General features: G+C 41.2%; 1 long non-coding RNA gene across 10 annotated transcripts; it reads right to left on the bottom strand.

Annotated features, from left to right (window-relative positions):
- Positions 1–12290: 12290 nt before the first annotated feature.
- Positions 12291–20102, bottom strand: LOC147324192 (uncharacterized). 10 transcript variants are annotated; one of them, XR_015130101.1, is made up of 6 exons: positions 15538–20101; positions 15293–15371; positions 14962–15083; positions 13594–14864; positions 13318–13496; positions 12291–12961 (listed from the first exon to the last, which is right to left on the bottom strand). It is a non-coding gene; the product is annotated as an uncharacterized LOC147324192 (long non-coding RNA). The 10 variants fall into 10 exon arrangements; XR_015130103.1 differs by having other exon boundaries at positions 16173–20101; XR_015130104.1 differs by having other exon boundaries at positions 19725–20101.
- Positions 20103–22722: the final 2620 nt, after the last annotated feature.

Raw genomic sequence — 22722 nt, 5'->3', positions numbered from 1 at the left:
CACAGTTACCAGCTGTCAGCTACATAAAAAAGGATCCTGGTGTTATTTGTCTCTCAGAAACAGTTCATAACTTCCCTTCAACTCATCCATGTCACCTAAAAGGTAAACCTGTTTCTCCATCATCTGTTCAGCTCTGATGATTCAGTAAGGACATCTCCTGGTTTCATCTTCATGTTTCCCTCTCACCACATAACCAAACCGACATCATGACCAGCAGGTTTACAGCTGTGGCTCCAGCCAACATCAGCTGATACTAGAAATTAATATTAAATAAATTCTAACAAAAGCTGATCAAGCTTAAACGTGCTGCTGTTGTTTAGCGCGACATCTGCTGGTTTCCTTTCTGGCGCAAAGTGGGCGATAAATAAACAAGAGAAAAAAGCCGATCAGCTGATCATTGATCAGTTTCATGATTGAAGTAGCAACAGGAGAGGGAGGGGGGAGAATGAGAGAAGTTCACTATCAGTAACATCATAGCACCCACCCAGCTGTATAAAAACTCCAAGCTGGCTAGAACGCAGTATGAGTTATTGTAACTGACAGTAAAAAGTCAGCACAACGAAAATAAACTCCACCTAAACTTGGTTTATATCTGACCCAGATAGACTGCAGGTCATAACTTCTTACCTGAAGTTCAGTTCACCTGACACTCGGACTGGTGGCCGCCTCGGGGCTCTCCTCCTGCCTCCCCTTCCCTCATCCACCTGCTGGCCTCTGTGGAAGCCCCGCCATAGCCACCACCAAACAACGGAGTTATTTTTACACATCGACCTGCATCTGGCCAATCCACCACCTCTCATTGTTCATGCCATTACAAAAAAAAATAAAAAATAAGGCATATGCCCGGTATGCCCGATGGCCAGTCCAGCTATGTTAACCTGCAACCAAATCTGCAGCTCCATACAGCAATGTTACGACTTAGATTATATTTTATAACTCATAACTCTTATGTTAGCTGCCCTCTGTAGCATACTGTCTGAAATATTCCACGGCTGCAATAATTCTTTAAGTGTAATTTTTTCCTTGGGATTCTAATTTCACCGAAGTTTACTAAACTCAACAAACTTAATATTACTTACCGGGACATTTATTCTGTCCTCATTTTCTTTCACCGAAAAATTGTTTCGTGCAGTGCCATCTTTCGTGCTTGGCTCTCCTACCTTTGCTAACTTGATGCACATAGCGCAGAAGCCAATGCTGCATTCACTTACACTCGGATATCTGAGCTTCACCGTGAAAACATAATCGTACATTTGATATTTGATTGAATTTTATTGTTTTGCCTTTGGGGTGGCACCTGGGGTGGCCAGTCTGGTTGGGGGGGTGGCCTGTGCCCCCCCAGGCCACCCCGCTGGACACGCCACTGCTGAAAGACAAACCACTAACAGCATAATAAAACAAAATGTTGCATTATGATCATTTTATCTAAAGTTTTTTTTGCCTTGTTAATCACTGGAGATCAACTGAAAGTTAAATTTGATTGACCACATAGCCTGTTTTTTTCTGCCCAAAGTTAACATGAGAGGGAGAAACAGCAACAAAATGTGTGTGTGTGTGTCTTTTCTGTTAGCTGCTACTTTAGCCAAGCAGCAGTGTGAGTACAAATTACAACCTAAAAAAGGCAAAAAAAAAAAAAGTGACTTTTATGCAGCCAGGGAGCCCGACTGTCGCTGTGGAGCTGCTTACAAATTGTTGTAAAACACTCCAAGTTACAGCTGCAAAATTAAAGCAGGTTCTCTTCCATTCCTGAAAAGTCGACTCGTGTTTCATCCAGCAGTGGCTCCAAGCCACAGAATGAGACGCTTCAGAAAACATAGCAGGACCGAGGATATCTGTGACTCGTCCTCCCCTTTCCTCTATTAATGTGTTTTCTCTTTTGTGATAAATGAGTTCAAATAAAAGCAGCTCCAGCTTTTAAGATAAAATAAAAATTTTAACTGGATCTATGAGGGCCGGCTGGCTTTTGTATACAGCACACCAGAAGGTGACCAGAAACTTGTCGCTCCTGACATGGGCGTCACTTATTGCTGCTGTAATGGCATTTGAGCTTCTGATGAGGTCACGCATGAGGCCTTTTCATAGTGAGACACGAAACAAATGCTGAATGAAATAATTTGAAATGTTTCTGCTGAGCTATTTAACAAGTCAGCAGCGCCGCTGTGTGGCCAAATGAGCGTACTGCATCAGAAATCAAACGAGTCGCTGAAAATGAGAGATGTGGATAGTTTTCCATTGTTTCTAATGCAGGACGCTTCGCAGAGCATCACGCACACAGACAGACAAACGTCTTTTTAAATAAATGATATTAAAAGGCTGACTGATGTTAATCAATGATGTAACAAAGTAAAAATACTCCATTACTGTACTCACAGAGTTACAGTATTCGAGGAGTCTCCTGAGAGCTTTGTTTTTACACCAAACATCTGAAGTCAAACGTCTCCACTTTCTCCCCCCTCACATTTCCAAAATGAGCTTCTTACTTTAGGTTTAACACATTTGATATGAATCATTTATTTTGTGGCCACACACCGTCCTGATTTCAAAATGATTTCAGCGTAAAACGATCCTGCTGGTGAATCATCAACAGTGCTTATCACGCATGACTGATGTAGTAGAATAGAATTAGTAGAATTCATGCATCATTTAATGTATCAAATGAAGGATATGTTTGAAGAAAGAGTTTCTAACAGTGTCTTTTTGTTCCTTACAGTAGTTAACCGTGTAACTTTAATGTCTCAAACTTTAAACTTCCAAACCACCAGATTCTTTTAACATTAAACAAAATACTGTTTGTAAATATTAGCTTTTATTTCTCCATATAAAATGAAACAGAAGCTTTTCAGGTATCTTGGAGGCATTTGTGATGAGATGAAAAGATGTGGAAATCTGTTCAGCATGGCTTATTTCTGTGTATCCTCAAGTGGCAGACCCAAAACACGACCCACATTTTAGGATTAGGATTTCAGTTTATTGTCAACACACACGGGGTGGCTGTAGCTCAGGTGGTAGAGCAGATCATCTCCGACATTCACACAGAGTGTGTGTGAATGTTACTTAGAAAGCACCTAGAAAAATGTGCTTGTGCGAATGGGTGAATGCACAAGTTGTGTAAAGAACAGTAGAAAGAGTAGCTCTATAAGAACCAGTACATTTGCCGTTTACCATTTACATGTATAAATACAGATAAGGCCAGTATAAATGGTGGAATAATTGGGCTGTTTATATCACCCGCTGCAGTGCCTTGCGGTCAGCAGCCGATCAGTTCCCATGACAAAGTGGTCAGGATTCTACAGAGCATCCTGGTATTACCTCACCCTGTGAGGATTTTAATATGTCAGATTATATTCTTTTTTTTTATACATTTGTCAACAGAACACAAGTTTCCACTGAAATCACAGAAAACATACCTGACAGAATCCTTTGGTTGTTCCATATCCACCTGCACAGGAAACACTGGCAGGAAGACCAGGCCAGTGTTTCTTACAGACCTTTGGTTCAATGACAGACACGTCCACCACCGTCGGCTCATCAACAGGTTCGCCACCTGAAACACTTGATTTTCTTTTAGGTTTATTTCAGCAAGTGGAGGCTGAATTGTTTGTACTCTGTGAACTAATCGAACGTTCACACACAACTGGAGACACAACATGAAGTAAAAAATAGAAACACATTTTCATGTAACCAACGGCTGTCAGAAGTCAAAGGTCATTTTTATTTGATGCTATTGCACTTAATTGTGTTTTATTTTCCCTCGAAATAACATCTGCCTTATCAATAACTTCGAGTGATCTGATCAATAAACACAAGTTTGAAAAAGTTTGTTTTTGGATGAACTTCATGAACAGGAAATCTAACTCACAACCGGTCACAGTGTGCAGCAGTGAGCACAAAGTCTTCAGTGATGAGGAATTCTCCACAGACATGTTGACCCTTGTTATTCTGAACTGATCCCATGTAGGGTATCGAGTTGTCCGGAGCTTTTGTTCCATGAATAATTCCTGTTGAAAACTCTGGTAAATTAAAAAAAAAAAAGAAGATGATAAAGTTAGTGTGCCGTTTACAGCCGTAAGATAAATCAGATATATTTGATGTTCACACTGATGCCTTGTAGACATGGTAGAAAACAAAGAAGAAACTTGTGAAGACAGTGCATGGTGCCAGCAGGAAACTCAAACTGTCCTTTACTCAGTAGAAAGACTTTTATACATCACGCGTCTTAGTTTGAAGGCTGGTCTATCGTTATCATCTCGACTTCCTGTCATGCCAACCTCTCTGCAGTGCAGGTTTGATTTACCATTATCTAATGTCAAAAGGGGGATGGTGCGTTACAAAGCAGCGAGAGAGACAGAAAGGCAGCAGAGTTCAGGTAAGAGTTGGATTTTAAATACAGGGCTCTGTGTGCGGGCAGGCGGAGATGAGGATCCAAATGCAGGACTCAAACACAGAATTGTAACTCAAAACCTCAGCTTTATTGCTGGAGAAATTAAAACATGAACTGAACAAGGGTAGTGAACACGAAAATACTGAACACAGTATAAAACACAAAGGCATAATCCGACGGTACGATGCAGCACTGAGCAAGGGCAAACACAGGGCTAATATACACAGGGAAGTAATCAGGGAATGGAAAACAGGAGGGAGACACAGCTGGGAGAGATTGGGGCTAACGAGTCAGGGGATCGAAGCTGGACACACTGACATAAGACACAATCCTTCAAAATAAAACAGGAAACAATACACACTAAACTAAGACACGGACAGAGAGAGACAGACTAGACACTGAACTAAACCAGCAAAAAACATGAGAACACAAAACCTAAGAACTAATCCCTAAACAAGAAGAACTAAAACATAGATTAATCATCATCATCATCATCATGATAACCAAAAAAAGCACCACAAGAGAATAAGAAAACTATCCATAATGCAAAAACACCAAAACATAACAACTCAAAATACTGGGTCAAACTGACCCAGAATCGTGACAGGTAAGGAGATGTCATTTCAGGACTTAAACCAGACTCTAAGAAATTGCTGTGTCTAATTTTGCGATGCTGCGAGTAACAAACTGGGTTCAGTTTGGAGGTTGAAGAGGAACTTTCCCTCGCCAGGCCTCGACAGCCGTCTGTGTTTATCTCATCTCAGTTTATCTCACGCAGCGCAGGGCTAAATTTAAAATTATTAAATACTTAAGACAATGTATATTCTTCTATGACAAAAAAATACAAGTGTTCATTTAAGCAAATAAACAGAGCCGTAAGAGATGTTTTTCAGAAACTGTTGTCTTTATTTTGATTTGCAACTAACAAATTTTTTAAAAATTTGTAGTTTTTGTTGTGCTCTCTATTATGTGAACCCCTCACCTAATTTCTTATGTTTTTTAACAAATTAAACCCCAACAATCAAATGATCCCCTGTGAGCAAGCACTAGGCACGGTGGAAAGGAAAAACTCCCTTTAAACAGGAAGAAACCTTTGACAGAACCAGGCTCAGGAAGGGGCAGCCATCTGTCGCGACTGGCTGGGGGGTGAGAGGCAAAAGAAAAGAAAAATGAGAGCACAAGTTAGCTAAATGTTGCTTATGTTGTCTGATATGAACAACGTATGGTTTTCTGGACTGTGGATGAAAAGCAGTCCATCATTACTAGTCTTTAAAAAGGGACTAATCGATCACCAAGGTAGCAATATGGCTCAAGGAGGCCATAGACAGAGTTAAATAGGCAATCACTGTTAAGCACTGAAAAGCCCCAGTAACCTGCAGCTATAATAAGGCCTACTGCAGCAACACCTAAACCTATTTTAAGTAGGCGTTTAGCACCATGACGCCATGAACCACTAGTCGGCACCACATCAGGAGATGGTTCCAAGGCCGGAAAAAAAAGCTCCTCGGGTTCAGGAGCAAGATTCTCCTGTGTTGGAACCACATCAGGAGATGGTTCCAAGGCAGGAAAATAAAGCTCCTCGGGTTCAGGAGGAAGATTCTCCAGCTGCAGAGGTTCACCAGTGATGTTGTGAACAGCAGCTAATATTTTTTCTTCCTCCTCCCTTCTCAGCTCATCCTTAAGATTATTAATTATTTCTCTTTTCATTTTAAGATTTTCATAAAGTTCATCTATGAGATCTTCGTTATGAACAATCTTGAAATTTTGCTTTTTGACTTTTTCTTCCAGCCAAAATATTTGCAGTGTAAGACTTTCTGTTGTGCTGTTCAGGGTGCTCAACTCCAACTGGAGTTGTTGAATTTTCATTTGAAGCTCCATAGGGTCAGGTATTTCTGTCTCCATCAACCCATACAGTCTTTGTGATTCCTCTCGAATCTCTCCGTCAGACTGTAAATTATTAAATGCTTCGTTTGACATTTCTTTAAACTCTTAATGCAAAGTGTCGACAAGAAAAAATGTCTGCTTAATTGTTAAAGTTTAAAAACAGTCCCTTTCTGAAAGGTTTCTGGTTTGCTAAACACAACTCGCTGTTTCTGAAAATGTTCCAAGTAAAACTGTGTTTGCAAAGGTGAAGAGGGGCTATTTATAGACTTTCGTGGCAGCGAATTTGACGTCAGCGCTCTTTGAGCCTTTGATCCTTTGTTCGATCACAGGATCACATGACAGCTGTGCGTAATTCTGCGCATACTCAGAGAATACCCATTGTGACGCACGGTTTTGTTTTGTTTTGAATTTTTTTAAATACCCTGAAAACAGTCCAAACAGTGTTGCCAACTTAGCGATTTTGTCGCTATATTTAGGGAGTTTTCAAACCCCCCTTAGCGTCGTTTTTTTTCTAAAAAGCGACTAGCGACAAATCTGGCGACTTTTTCTGGTGTTATTGGAGGCTTATTTATGACGACTTTTGACGTGAAAGCGCTTGTTGCTCTCAACAAGCAGCGGGTGCTGCCGTGGGCACCTCGCTCGTGCCAAAGCACTCACAGGCGGAGGATAGTCCTCCTCCAGCCGCTATCAGGGCAGGAGATGTTCACGTGCGTCCAAACTGCAAATGAATCGCGCACGAGCAAAGCCGCCGCTCCCGCATTGACTGTAACGCAGTCAATTCTTCTTTTACTGTTATGCTGTTTTGTGGATCACAAGGTTTAAAACTACTTGTAAACACACACACAGTAACTCCACCCTAACCTGCAGCTGCAGCGCAAATAACAACGAAAATTGTTTGTAAACGTGTCCTGGAGTTTACAGGTGCAGACAGTGCAACAGCTTCCAGGTCATTTATTCTGCCAATATGGCAAGAAGGTCATAACTGCTTCAAGCACTGTCTATATCAGGGGTAGGCAACGCCAGGCCTCGAGGGCCGGTGTCCTGCAGGTTTTAGATCTCACCCTGGGTCAACACACCTGAATCAAATGATTAGTTCATTACCATCCCCCTGGAGAACTTCAAGACATGTTGAGGAGGTAATTTAGCCATTTGAATCAGCTGTGTTGGTTCAAGGACACATCTAAAACCTGCAGGACACCAGCACTCGAGGCCTGGAGTTGCCTACCCCTGGTCGTACACAATGTCCATGATATTGTTTAATTATGATTTCAAATTAACAGTTTAAATCATGTGAATTGTTTTATAGACATTAAAGCTTTAATATGAAAGGAACAACTCTTTTTATCTAGCTGTAGTGTCACTTTTCAAGAAAATCTCACATGGTCAGGTGGGAGACATTTGATGAGCTGACACTGAATGACCTTTGTACCCTTCCTCAGTTCTGCACTCAGTTCTCCAACTTTTGTTATGGTTCAGTCTGGTTTGCACTTTTCTGTGAAAGGAGTAGTAAACTCTACTCTTCTAATATAGCAAATATTTTAGTCTTATACTTTAGAGTATATTAATTGGTTTTCTTTTAAGAATACACAAGAAGTAGACTGTATTGTTATATTTACATTTACCTTTGGGGCAGAAGCTTAAGCTTTTAGTCTTATATTAGTGGATCCATCTAATTTCTGACTCATTGTCCAGTTATGGGTTGTGTTGGAGCTCTGCTCAGATTCCTAGATCAGCAGAGGAAACCATTCACACCTTTGACCAGTTTATTATCACTCTGTATATTTTATTTTATTATTTTAAATATTCTACTTATTGTTTACTCTATTTAATTTGTAAATATGTGTACACACACACACACACACACACACGTAGAAAAATATTTAGTATACACATCCAGAAATGCATATACTATTATATATTGTACATATATTTATTAGTTTCAGATGTAGCCATTAAGTTTTTGGACTGTGGGAGGAAGTCTGAGTATGCAGAGAGACCACACAGTTTTAGGGTGAACATGCAAAAGAACAAGAACATGACACTAATCACGCTTGTGTTTGCTCTGCTCTTTGTGTCCAGCTCCACTCATGAAAAGAAAAGCAGAACTAATATTACTGTTATACAGGGCCAAGTCTACCTGAGGCACAACACGCTGTCAGAGGATGCCCCCATCACCATCATATTGAAGGTAGGGATGATTTTTTTTATTTTTTTTACAGAGGACTGATCCTCACTGCAGGCATCACTGTCTGGTATGGGAACATCACACAGGCAGAGAGGAAGGCTCTGAAAAGAGTCATAAAGACTGCAGAGAGATCACAGGGACAAAACTTCCTTCCATGTAATCTGTATGTACAATGCTGCCGAAAAAGAGCAGAGGGAATTATCTGGGACTCACCATCCAGCTCACTCTCTGCTGAGACACAAAAACTGTACAAAGTGAGACACAACAGAGCGGACCGGATCATTACACACAGAACAAGGTTTTTCAACAGCTTCTTCCCCGCCACAGTCAGACTGATGGCAAAACAAAACACTGGACGCGTGAAATAATACAACACTACCTCACCTCACTTCGAATGTACAATGTGATAAATCACTGTCTGTTTAATGTACAATATGCTTACTGAAACTGATTTGAGAAACAGGTGCAATATTAGGTAAAATATTCTAAATATCAAAAGGTGCAATACTATGTGTGAAATACCCAGAATGCTATTTGGATTCTCGCCAGCAAATACGTGCATTACCACCCTCTCTGTACAGAGTTGTCATGTAGGAAATACTATTAGTAGATTGCTCTATTTTTCGCTTTATGTCTACTTTTTACTTGCTTTATTTCCACCTCTCAAAAATGTAACTTGTAACTTACCCACAGAACTTGTGAACTGTTCAGAAAATATAACCCACAGGATTTGAGAGAAAAGGGACCAGTAAGTGCAAAATGCAAACTTATTTCAGGCATTTCAGGTTTGTTCCTGCAGCACTTTCTAGAAGCACATATGTAGCCTAGGGTTGCTTACTGTGCCCATTCTTAGATGGGTCTTTAAACCACCGTAAAACTACACTCATACATGAAGAATACAAAACTCAAACGTCATTAAAAACCTAGAAAGGATATGATGCAAGGGACAAAAAGTTAAAAGGAGGGACATAAAGCAATAAACAGCAATAAACTCAAAGAAATCTTTTTGACTTTTGATCTTCACCTTCTTGCTGAGTGTTATAAGAGCACTGCTGCCTCTCATGTTTGTGCAGGACATCTGAAGCTACAGCCAGTGTTTGGCTGGCTTATCGTAGCACAGAGGAGGCCTCTACGTGCTAGTAGTGCTGATTTTCTAACACTGGAAAATAACTCAAAATGTTAGAAATATTCCAGTGTTAGAAAATCAGCACTGCTCAGTGTTAGCCATTGTTAATTTTCAAAACTGACTAGGTTACTTTTAAACATATAACACTGTCAAAAGTGTTACAGGTTTTTTTTTTTGTTTTTTTTTTTACAGCCACTAGGACACATTTCTCAATACTTAGGTCACTTTTGCAAAACTCTTCACACAACTCCTCTAACTGACCTTCAGCTTGGCAAAGCAGTTCATTTCACATTCAAAATGCACTACAACTACCAAAACACTTTATTCAGGTCTCAAATAAACTCATTCTTCCAGAACACTAGCAAAGGTTGACAGCCGACAAACACACTTTGTCACCCACAAAACAATGACCTAAAAAACACTAACAACATGTAGCATTACACAGTGTTTTCTTGTGTAAAACAAGGACACATCTCTGTTTATAATTTCAATATATGTTACTGGAATGAATCAGACATCATGTATTTATGTTTATGTTTATGTATTTTTATTTTTTTGCACTAAGTAATCCCAAAATACAAGAATTTGTATACACACCATCCACTGATACACATACAATAGTAATGCTAATCTACTCGGTCTTCTCCATTTGGCCACAGGTTCTCATCCACATCACATCTTATGTCATCTAGGGCGATACACCTAGGAAAGAATCTCCTGGCATGCCTGATCCATCCCTGGCAATCTTCTGCTGATATTTCCAGGCATCCAGCATTCATTGCATCCAGGAGGGACATTTGATCATGTGGATGATGGTGGTAAAGCTTCCACCGCCATGAGGAAAAGAATTCCTCTATGGGGTTGAGGAATGGAGAGTAAGGTGGGAGGAAAAGAGACTCCATTCTGGGATGGGCTGCAAACCACTTGGTGACTGCACGGGAGTGATGAAATGCCACGTTGTCCCATACAATTATAAATGTTGGCTGATTCCTTCTCTCTGCATCCCTTTCCTCACCTAGCACAACCCGTCCATAGAGATCATGCAGGAACGCAAGGAGCCGTTCAGTGTTGTATGGCCCAATTAGTGGTCTGTGTAACAGCAGTCCATCGGTGGATATTGCTGCGCACATTGTGATGTTGGCACCCCTCTGGCCTGGGACAGTCACTGTGGCTCTCTTCCCAATCACATTCCTCCCTCGTCGCCGTGCTTTGGCCAAGTTGAAACCTGCCTCATCCACAAAGATGAAAATGTGGTGCGTTTGCCTGCCTTCAATCTCCATGACTCTCTAACATAAATCCACAAGGCAACATAAGCTGTTACAGTAGTAAATTTGTAAAAATTGTCTTTGTGTGTGTTTGGTTTTGTTCAAAAACAGATCTGTATTTTATTGTGATCTTACCTGGACATACTGGTTCCTGAGTTGCTTGACATGTTCAGAGTTCCTCTCAAAAGGCACAGTATACAACGGTTTCATCCTGACCTGATGTTTTTTCTGGACTTTAGAAATTGTTGTTATGCTTACACTGTGAATATTTGCGAAAGTAACGTTGTCTGCCAAGACTCTGTCTAATTTCAGTGAGTTTTATCCCATTGTTTCTGATGACCATATCAACAATGGCAGTTTCCTGCACATCAGTGAACATCCGTCCTCTCCCTCCTATGTGAGGTAACTGTTGAGTCCTAAGCAGAAATGCAACAAAAATTACACAAAAGCTTATTTACTTCTGAAATGTGCAAATGCCCCTGCAGAATACAAGTTACCTGTTGGTTTGCCGGAAAACTCTAACAATAGATGCCACTGTAGAGCGTTGCAGATTTGGCTGCACTCTCTGACCAGCCTCTCTCATTGAGTGACCATGATTTACTACATGATCAATTACAGTAGCTCTGATCTTATCTGAGACTACAGCTCTTGATCTTCCTCTTATTCTTCTTCCACCACGCATACCTCGCCCCCTCCCAGCCACTCTTCTTCCTCTTTCAGCCACTTCTCCATTTCTGGCTGGGTCCATGTTTACATCACAAAACAAACCTATTCAGCAGTTGTCTCCTTTTGTAATGAAATTGAAGGCGTAACACCTGTGTAGATGTTCATCTACAATGAGAATCAGCTGTTGCTGGTTAAACTGCACTTTTAGATTTAAAATATGTTTCAATAAAATATTGCTGTTGAATTTTGCTGTCTTATTCAGTTTTGCATTATGTTATTGTTTTGACCATAAGTTTAAGTTTTGAAAACAGTATGTAAGTACATGCAAAATGTCCTGTACGTACAAAGATTTTTGGCAGTTGTGTCTGAGTGAGAAAATAATTCATGAAATTTGAGAGATGTAGTCATTGAATGCATTTTGTGCCAAAACAATGATAACTGATCCTCAGTTTAGCCCACATAGACTTCTGTTGTGCTCACTGTGTGAGGAGTTTTGCAAAAGTGACGTAAGTATTGAGAAATTTGTCCTAGCGGCTATAAAAAAAACTGTAATTTAACACTCAACAGTGTTGTATTTAACACTCAGAGGTGTGGACCCATATATAGACACTCTATAGTGTTAATTTAACACTGGAGATTTTGCTGTGTGCTTCCACAGCTAATTTAGAAACTTATTCTCATTCTCATGTTTGTGTGACCTGCTGCTCACCAAAAAGGATCATAAAAGCAGGAAGCTTACCACACAAGAAACAGATCTGTCATGGCTACTGAATGGACTCACGCGCAGACAGTTCTTTCTCAGAGAACAAAAGGAGATTTATTTACAACAGGGATCACCTCAGTGCTATATATATGTACAGTGAGTTGGGAGGGGGGTCCAGCGCTCCAAGGAGAGAAGGAGGGGGGAAATCCACACACACGCTTCCTCTTCCACACAGTCACCGCCACAGCTCCTCCGCACACTCGCTCCAAAACTCCACACACGCTGCCACACCCGGGCATGTAGTGATGGGTCGTTCTGTATCGAGGCTTCGGAGCGTGTGTCGAGTAATGGAGGGGGCGTTTCCGCGAAGCGCGTATCGAGGCTGCAGTATACCTCGCATTTCCAAGTGTGAGCCTTTGCATGCATGACGGAGAGAAAAGGACGCATTGACAAGAGGTTCCTCAGCTCAGGGCACTGCTGAGCCACCTTGGTTAAATAGGGGGAAATATTTACAGGCCACATCGGAGCAAAGGAACATAATATGTCCTGGGAAGCTAGCTGCCAACTTCCTCTGGAGAAAAAGAGGGTAAGCAAAGATCTCCCCTCGAAACATGTTCAATGCAGCTAAGAGGACTCCGTGGTGACAAACAGCTATTTCCACGCCCTCTTCATCCAACTTCCCAGTGGACTTTTTGGACGACTCCTTTGCTGCAGTCCAAGATGAAGATCCGCACAACCCTTTCCCTGGGACCTATACACCCAAAGATTTTAACATAAAAGACTCGGCATGATTAAGCCCTATCAGGGACAAACTTTTTAAAACAAATGCATAACAATTAGCTGAATTAGCCTTAAGTTACACGAGACCTCATATCTCCCCAGGACAGCACTGACAACACAAAATAAAAATCATGTTGTTGTTGTTGTTTTTTTTTTTTTTAAATACACATGGTGACAAAATTAAGTACACATTAAGATAAAGTAAATAGTATTACGACAACACTAAGAGAAAAATAAAATAAATATCCACCCATCCATATATGTATACACACACACACATCTTTCTACAAATCCATATTTGACTTATGTACACAATGCATAACGTACCTTGCATTAGACTGAAAGCGATAAAGCTTGCGGTTTCCATCAACTGAGACGGCAAGCATGTCTGGAGTGCAGGCAGGGCAGCTAAAGCATGGCTCCTTGCACATCCTGTCCACCTCAAACTTTACAGCACTCCACTCCAAGAAACTTTTACTGAAGGCATCAGCTGATATTCGGCCAGTCTTTTACATAGAGGACATACAACAGAATATTCAAGGACAGTCATCATAAACATTGATTTACACAATTTCCTTAAACTTGGCAAATTTAGAAACTCACCCTTCCAAAATGGCTGTTCGTTCATCCAGCACTTTGACAAATGCCTTAAGTGACATCCCTGGTGCAGCCTTCTTAATGTCATAGAAAGACTGAAAGACATCCATTGAAAACAGGGTGCAGAAATTTAAGGTGCCAGGCCAATATCCACTACCCAGGATGTCCTTAACTGAGGGGGACCACATTAGGCCACAGCTGGTGCAGCTCACCACTGGCAGTGCAAGGTTATAACGGCCTTTAGAAAGGATCAGGATAAATTCAGTCATGGCTCAAAGCATTCATTTTTTTCATGTTGTTTTCAAATCGGTCTGGTAAATCCAAATGACCTTTGACAGGTGCCCACATATACTGCAGGCCGAGGGTAATTCAAACCAAGATAGCAATGCACAATTTGCAATAAAACCTCCAAACACATCTATTGTGTATGTAGTGTGTGACAAAAGGGCAACTTACCATTTATGGTTACAAGAGCCACAATTGCGCCGCGTGAAACCTCAACGTTACCTGCTGGGCAGTCACACACATGTTTTGGCCTTTGCACAGGCAACAGCCGAACTAACATTAAAACACACAATATATATATATAAAAAGGAATTGGAAATTAACTGATACACAACAAATATACAATAACAGCACCCACTCATAGTACATAGCAAGAAATGCATAAGACTTAAAAACCGTACCTAAACTGTGATGAAGGCTGCAAAAACCCTCCTGTTACTGCCTCTCTGTTGTGCAGGACAAAGCGTGTGTGAACTGCAATATCACAGTCAGCACAAAGGAATGGGAGAGGCAGGCAGTCCAGACACCTCACAACTACTTGTTTGCCACACTGACACACACGGTGTGACTGTGGATCCAGAGTAGCTAACATATTATCTATAAGACAAGGCCTGGCCTCTTTCCACTTTTGCGAGGACACCATATTTCTGATCGCCCAGTGAGTAGCAGCTGACTCAGACGACGTCTCACAAGTCATGGCTGCGTCCTCTTCTCCATCCTCCAACAACTGAAGGAGCTCCTGACGAAGCACCTCAGTTCCATACACTAACAGAAAAAAAATAAAGGAAGAAACTCTTCCACAAAGTGAAAAACACTCTAGGCAGTATGTTTCTTAGGACTGCACAAAAGCCCTGCCTAACTCAACTATAACAACAAATATAAAAGTAAACAGAAATCACAACATATACAAGAAGGTAAAGTACCTTTTGTTGGGTTGACACTGGCAACATAACTAGGTTCTTCACGTGGACATTGATGCTGCTCTCTGGACACTGGGAGGAAAAAAAGAGATTGAAGAATATTTACTTACTGAAATTCTTTGGTGAAAACAAGTTGTGAGATAAAATCATTGGTTGTGTGAACACTGACCACGTGGCATGCAACTAGTACATCGACTGGTTGATGGTCTTTGAGGAATAAAATCTCCCTGTCTGTCTGTCACGTGTTTTCCAGCGCACTGGTCTTGGCTGAGGTTCACTCTGTGCATCATTCTACGCAATTAACAAGGAAAAAAGGGAACACCTAAAATACAGTCCATAAAGCAAAGATTATCAAACATCTTAAGTTAACCAACTTAATTTGACAAACTTATATATACACATATATAAAAAAAAATTTCAAATAATATAACGTTTACTCCGTACAAAATATTAGACAAGCGTGTTCCCTCTTTAACAACTGTTTCCACTAAAAATATTACCTGCATATCTTGAAGGAGTTCGTCAGCAGCCTGAAGCTCTTCCTCCAGCTCGGGATCCTCTGAATCGCTCATTTTCAAGCTAAAGAGGAAAGAGATTTTTGCAGAACTCTGTGACATAAACGCATAACTAACGCAACTCAAATGATTTTCAGTCTTGGCGCTCCAGTTAACGTTAGCAATTAACGTTAGCATCATCAGTTTATAAAAAGCTAGCAGAACTCTAATGCAAAAACTGCTTTACGCACCATGTGAGGGTATTTTGCAGCACACAAGTCCTTTAACGTTTGTAATAGATTTAATCCATCATCGTTGGATTAAATGGCTAATGCTGCAGTAGCCACGTGTAGTCGTTACCTAGCAAGCATGCTGACGGTAGCTGTAGTCATTTTTAAATGCATTAAACCGTTTCGAGATCAGTCACCTCTGTTTGTTTGAAGCTTTTATGAAAAACAAACTTTGAAACACACATCAAGATCCATCCACCCATCCATTCGCTTCCGCTTATCCTTTTCAGGGTCGCGGGGGGCGCTGGAGCCTATCCCAGCTGACATAGGGCGAAAGGCGGGATACACCCTGGACAGGTCGCCAGTCTGTCGCAGGGCTAACACATAGGGACAGACAACCATTCACACTCACATTCACACCTAGTGGCAATTTGGATTATCCAATTAACCTATCCCCACAAGCTGCATGTCTTTGGACGGTGGGAGGAAGCCGGAGTACCCAGAGGGAACCCACGCAAACACGGGGAGAACTTGCAAACTCCACACAGAAAGACCCCAGCCTGATGGTGGAATTGAACTCAGGACCTTCTTGCTGTGCGGCAACAGTGCTAACCACCGTGCTGCCCTATTACTTTAAATATGTATTTTTTACATACCTGCATTAGAATCAATCAGTTCCGCCTCATTTTCTTATTCTTATAAATGGGTCTCTCCATTCTCCCATCATCCTTTGCTTACACAGGTTGCATCTGATTGGTTGGAGCCGAGCACATCCAAAACTAACAGGAGTGGTGGATGAATCTATAAATGTGTTTTACGTGTGAAATGAAAATAATAAACCTAACAAAGGATTATGTACGTTAAATCTGAGCACTTTCAGCTCGTGAATCAGTTTGGAAAACACTGTGTGATGGCCACAACATGAAGCGATTTTATTGTTGCATTATCAGTGATACTTTCATGTGTTTTTGTTGAGAAATGTTAACGATGTCCATTAAAAGAAAGCATTAAATTAGGGAGAAAAACCCGTTCGCGGAGAGGGTCCCCGGTTCTCCAGTTAGATTGTGCTTCACAGCGTCATGTTTCGCTGTGACGGGATTATTATTGGAGTAAATGGATGGCTGGAGCCTCTGCTCGAAGCGTCTCTGATCGCGCGAGCGGGTTCATATTGGAATGAATTGACAACCCACAGCGTCACATAAAAACGTGGAAGGATACCTTTAGCGTCAGCATGAGAAGTTAAGGGACGCGACAAATCATCATTATTTTACATGTCGGGAGTGAGAACGGGTTGCCATTTCACAAGCCTCGCACTTCCGGCCTTAGCGGTCTTTGAGTACGCGGCCCTTGAGGACTTTAAGGCTGCAGACCCTGAATTGGGATACAGCCCATATGTGATAGACAACAGGAAATTCGCATGATCTGAGCATGCGCAGAATGATCCACAGCGCTCCTTTGATCTTCTCAAACGATCACTGTGACGTCATATTCTTTGCCACTATAGTGGCAAAGAATATGACGTCACAGTGTCCATAGTCTATAAATAAGAGCTTGTTTAACACAGTTTACTTTGGAGCATTTTCAGAAACCAGGAACCTTTCAAAAAGCTAATACACCGTGACACTGTGCGGTCAATTTAAAAAAAATGGCAGAGGAAAGGTTAAATAATTTACGCTCTGTACCAAACATTGATCAGCATTTTAACAGACTGAGTGGTACAATGCAGACGTTGATTACAAAGGCTCAGATAAAGGAAGAGGGTCACCTTAAGGCGATAAGGAGCCTTCGTGCTGAGGTGTGCGAGGTCCAAAGTAAGGTAGATAAACTCATGCAGGAGAACGCACAGCTTAGAAAAGACAATGCAGAACTCAAGGAAACTGTGGAGACCCATACTTGGTGGTGTAAAGTAGGCTTGGGTGTTGCCACAGTGGCCATTGTTGTTCCTGCAGCTTGCTGGGCCATCTCAAACCTCTTTGGCTGAGTGAATGTCCCGCTCTGTGGGGTCATGATTATTATCAGGGGTGCACATAAGTGGTCCGCATGCGCTGTCAAAATAAAAGACGCGCACCAGATAAGAATTTGCAATGCATGTTTGCATACATAAGATTTTCTGGAGGAGGAGTTTGTTTAGATCTCCTCAAGATCGCATGTGCACCTGCGGACCACTTATGTGCACCCCTGATAATAATCTGATCTTATAAAATTTTTATAAAACTTTATCTTATAAATACGCTGTGCTCTCCTTTATGTTTGATTTTATTTTGCCCCTCACCCCCCAACCAGTCATGGCAGAAGACCGCCCCTCCCTGAGCCTGGTTCTGCCAGAGGTTTCTTCCTGTTAAAAGGGAGTTTTTCCTCTCCACTGTTGCCAGAGTGCTTGCTCATAGGGGATCATTTGATTGTTGGGGCTGAATTTTTAGATTTCATTTAATTGGCTTGAACTGAAAAACCTAAAAAATTCAGGTGAGGGGTTCACATAGTGGAGAGCACTACATTTGTTAACTGCACTTTTATTTGTAGATTTTGTAGTTCTTCCTACTACAAAAACTACAAATGAAAACAAGGCAGTTAGCAGCAAATGAAAATAAATAAAACACATTTAAAAAAATCTGCTACTGTTCTGTGTGTTTACTTCAATGAATATTTGTATGTTTTTGTGTTAGAAGATTATAGATTGTCCAAATATGTGAGAGTTTTTAAATCAGCACTGCATGAGATTAACTGTGACACAGACGGCTGTCGGCCTGGCGAGGGAGAGCTCCACTTCAGCCTCCAAACTGGAGCCAGTGTGTTACTCACAGAATCACAGATTTACTCACATTTACTGACAGTGGATTGTCTGATTGTTCTGTGGGGTCTTTGCAGTATTCAGCCCCTTCCGGTGACTGTTGTTGTGACTGCAGGTAACATTTGGACAAAAGTCTTATGACTCCATTTTTAGGGTTTAATTAGGTTAAATATTTAACGAGTCAATTCGAGAATTCAAGACATATTTATCACTAAAATGATAGGTGAGAGCAGACGGAGGGGTAGTACATGTTTGTTTCTTCTTTTTACATTTCAGAGAAAACTAATCGGTGTAAGATATAACAATAGACGTCACTCACACATCAGAGTCCTTTTACATATTTTAATAATGGAATATCTCTATCTTCATTGTTTGTTAAGTGCACACACTGCATGAGGTCACATATTTATAAGCATTTTTGGTTTGTTCCACAGTTTTCAGGAACCTGTTCAGTGCATCCCAGATCATGTTCTGTTGCTCTCGAGTGTTCACACAGAGTACATACACATGCTTAACCTTGACCTTAACAATTAACAGCCTTGTCCCTGATGCTGAAATTAAAAAAAAAAAAAAGTAAGTTTCATCAATGATATGGTGAAAAAAAATCTGAACTTTATCACCTTTTGATCTGAAAAGTTACTGGTAATATATAACCTAACTTCCCCAGAAGCTGGTAAAGAAGTTGGACTCACTAGGAATAAACACAGCCCACTGCTGTTCACCCTGCTAACACATGACTGATAGAATCCACACAAACTCTGTTCAGGTGACAAATCTTTTCTAGTTTATTTAGCGCCTGCTGTGTCTTGTGCTTGTACAAAGACGTGTTCTGTGTTTGAACTGCCTAGGGTAGAGCAAGCTTTGTAAGTCAGTGCAGCTGTAACCAATACGTCTACTCACCAAAGAATGAGTGAAGCAATATGGATAACAGCAGAGGACAATTTATTTAGGGTCTGATGGCAATTTACCATCGGTGTCCAGCACTTTAAAGGATTGATGGACTGGAGCACATCTGTCCTTAACATACCCTCTTAAACATCAGCTTGACACTGATATATCAAAGGAAACTTAACCGAATTTAAGTGCAAATGTTTCAACCTGAACAACTTAAAACTTCTCTGGGATACAATGTAAACGAAGACAAGAAGAAGAAAAATATTTCCATCAATAGTCACTTTTCCTAACCAGGAGACAAGTGAATATATTATGTAAAGAGTCCTTTTAATCAGTCCTGGGGTTGTAACACCACAACCTCCTCAGTCCGTAATCAAAGAGTGTCTATTTGACAATAACCAAAATGTCTTTGGATAGTCTTTGTGAATGCAAACAAAACAAAACAAAACAAAAAAACAAATGGTATTAGCTGGCCAGCAAAATAAAGAGAGTGTATGGCACTGAGTGCGGGCGTGTGTGTGAGTACTTCGGTCCAAATAATCAAGGTCCGGATGGATGAAGGGATGGCGGCCGCTTGTCCTTTAATGGCAGCAGCGAGGCAGCACAGCAGCGAGGCAGCACAGCAGCGAGGCGTCTGGCAGGAGAACGAACAATAGTCCTTTTCAAGGCTACTGCAGAAGGCGATATTCCCCGCTAGCTCACCCCAGCTTGCTCTCTGGCACAGCTACAAGCCACGTGAGCTCATAGCCCCATAGTGACATACGAACTTGGCTACCAACGTCCGCTTAGCATGGCGGCTAATTGTCGAGCTTGCTAGCTTAGCCTCGATTAGCGATTAGCACCTTAATAACCATTACTACACATCACATCATAGCTAACACATGGAATAGTATAATATACATACGAAACAGATTTTTACCTGGCAGGAGAACGAACAATAGTCCTTTTCAAGGCTACTGCAGAAGGCGATATTCCCCGCTAGCTCACACCAGCTTGCTCTCTGGCACAGCTACAAGCCACGTGAGCTCATAGCCCCTCCCGCTAGGATGTACTACCACAGTCGACTGTCGTAAAGCAGCCGCAAACCAATAGCAATAAAAAAAAACTCAAAATCATTGAAGAACATTTTATAACACCCAATATAGGTATATACATATATACTGAATATCACACAATATCAGATAACCAAATTAACACTGGGTTACACAGCCTCACTATGCTGCCCTCACGACACATGTGAAGCTAGACAGCTAGCGAACAAAATAGAGGAGATCTTCCACACAAGGCTTGCTTTTAATGAAGATCCTTTAAAGCCTTATCTCGCCAGGCCCTCGAGGCCTGGCGTTGCCTACCCCTGATATAGACAGTGCTTGAAGCAGTTATGACCTTCTTGCCATATTGGCAGAATAAATGACCTGGAAGCTGTTGCACTGTCTGCACCTGTAAACTCCAGGACACGTTTACAAACAATTTTCGTTGTTATTTGCGCTGCAGCTGCAGGTTAGGGTGGAGTTACTGTGTGTGTGTTTACAAGTAGTTTTAAACCTTGTGATCCACAAAACAGCATAACAGTAAAAGAAGAATTGACTGCGTTACAGTCAATGCGGGAGCGGCGGCTTTGCTCGTGCGCGATTCATTTGCAGTTTGGACGCACGTGAACATCTCCTGCCCTGATAGCGGCTGGAGGAGGACTATCCTCCGCCTGTGAGCGCTTTGGCACGAGCGAGGTGCCCACGGCAGCACCCGCTGCTTGTTGAGAGCAACAAGCGCTTTCACGTCAAAAGTCGTCATAAATAAGCCTCCAATAACACCAGAAAAAGTCGCCAGATTTGTCGCTAGTCGCTTTTTAGAAAAAAAAAAACGACGCTAAGGGGGGTTTGAAAACTCCCTAAATATAGCGACAAAATCGCTAAGTTGGCAACACTTTTTGGACTGTTTTCAGGGTATTTAAAAAAATTCAAAACAAAACAAAACCGTGCGTCACAATGGGTATTCTCTGAGTATGCGCAGAATTACGCACAGCTGTCATGTGATCCTGTGATCGAACAAAGGATCAAAGGCTCAAAGAGCGCTGACGTCAAATTCGCTGCCACAAAAGTCTATAAATAGCCCCTCTTCACCTTTGCAAACACAGTTTTACTTGGAACATTTTCAGAAACAGCGAGTTGTGTTTAACAAACCAGAAACCTTTCAGAAAGGGACTGTTTTTAAACTTAAACAATTAAGCAGACATTTTTTCTTGTCGACACTTTGCATTAAGAGTTTAAAGAAATGTCAAACGAAGCATTTAATAATTTACAGTCTGACGGAGAGATTCGAGAGGAATCACAAAGACTGTATGGGTTGATGGAGACAGAAATACCTGACCCTATGGAGCTTCAAATGAAAATTCAACAACTCCAGTTGGAGTTGAGCACCCTGAACAGCACAACAGAAAGTCTTACACTGCAAATATTTTGGCTGGAAGAAAAAGTCAAAAAGCAAAATTTCAAGATTGTTCATAACGAAGATCTCATAGATGAACTTTATGAAAATCTTAAAATGAAAAGAGAAATAATTAATAATCTTAAGGATGAGCTGAGAAGGGAGGAGGAAGAAAAAATATTAGCTGCTGTTCACAACATCACTGGTGAACCTCTGCAGCTGGAGAATCTTCCTCCTGAACCCGAGGAGCTTTATTTTCCTGCCTTGGAACCATCTCCTGATGTGGTTCCAACACAGGAGAATCTTGCTCCTGAACCCGAGGAGCTTTTTTTTCCGGCCTTGGAACCATCTCCTGATGTGGTGCCGACTAGTGGTTCATGGCGTCATGGTGCTAAACGCCTACTTAAAATAGGTTTAGGTGTTGCTGCAGTAGGCCTTATTATAGCTGCAGGTTACTGGGGCTTTTCAGTGCTTAACAGTGATTGCCTATTTAACTCTGTCTATGGCCTCCTTGAGCCATATTGCTACCTTGGTGATCGATTAGTCCCTTTTTAAAGACTAGTAATGATGGACTGCTTTTCATCCACAGTCCAGAAAACCATACGTTGTTCATATCAGACAACATAAGCAACATTTAGCTAACTTGTGCTCTCATTTTTCTTTTCTTTTGCCTCTCACCCCCCAGCCAGTCGCGACAGATGGCTGCCCCTTCCTGAGCCTGGTTCTGTCAAAGGTTTCTTCCTGTTTAAAGGGAGTTTTTCCTTTCCACCGTGCCTAGTGCTTGCTCACAGGGGATCATTTGATTGTTGGGGTTTAATTTGTTAAAAAACATAAGAAATTAGGTGAGGGGTTCACATAATAGAGAGCACAACAAAAACTACAAATTTAAAAAAAAAATTGTTAGTTGCAAATCAAAATAAAGACAACAGTTTCTGAAAAACATCTCTTACGGCTCTGTTTATTTGCTTAAATGAACACTTGTATTTTTTTGTCATAGAAGAATATACATTGTCTTAAGTATTTAATAATTTTAAATTTAGCCCTGCGCTGCATGAGATAAACTGAGATGAGATAAACACAGACGGCTGTCGAGGCCTGGC

This window comes from Aulonocara sp. 'chitande type north' Nkhata Bay, linkage group LG7, assembly GCF_057382095.1.
Source record: "Aulonocara sp. 'chitande type north' Nkhata Bay isolate Kocher_YH1m ecotype deep benthic linkage group LG7, A_spYH_male_GT1.1, whole genome shotgun sequence".
In the NCBI taxonomy this organism is placed as follows: domain Eukaryota; kingdom Metazoa; phylum Chordata; class Actinopteri; order Cichliformes; family Cichlidae; genus Aulonocara; species Aulonocara sp. 'chitande type north' Nkhata Bay.
Note: the sequence above shows the minus strand (reverse complement) of the source record. Positions and strands in the feature narration are given on the sequence as shown.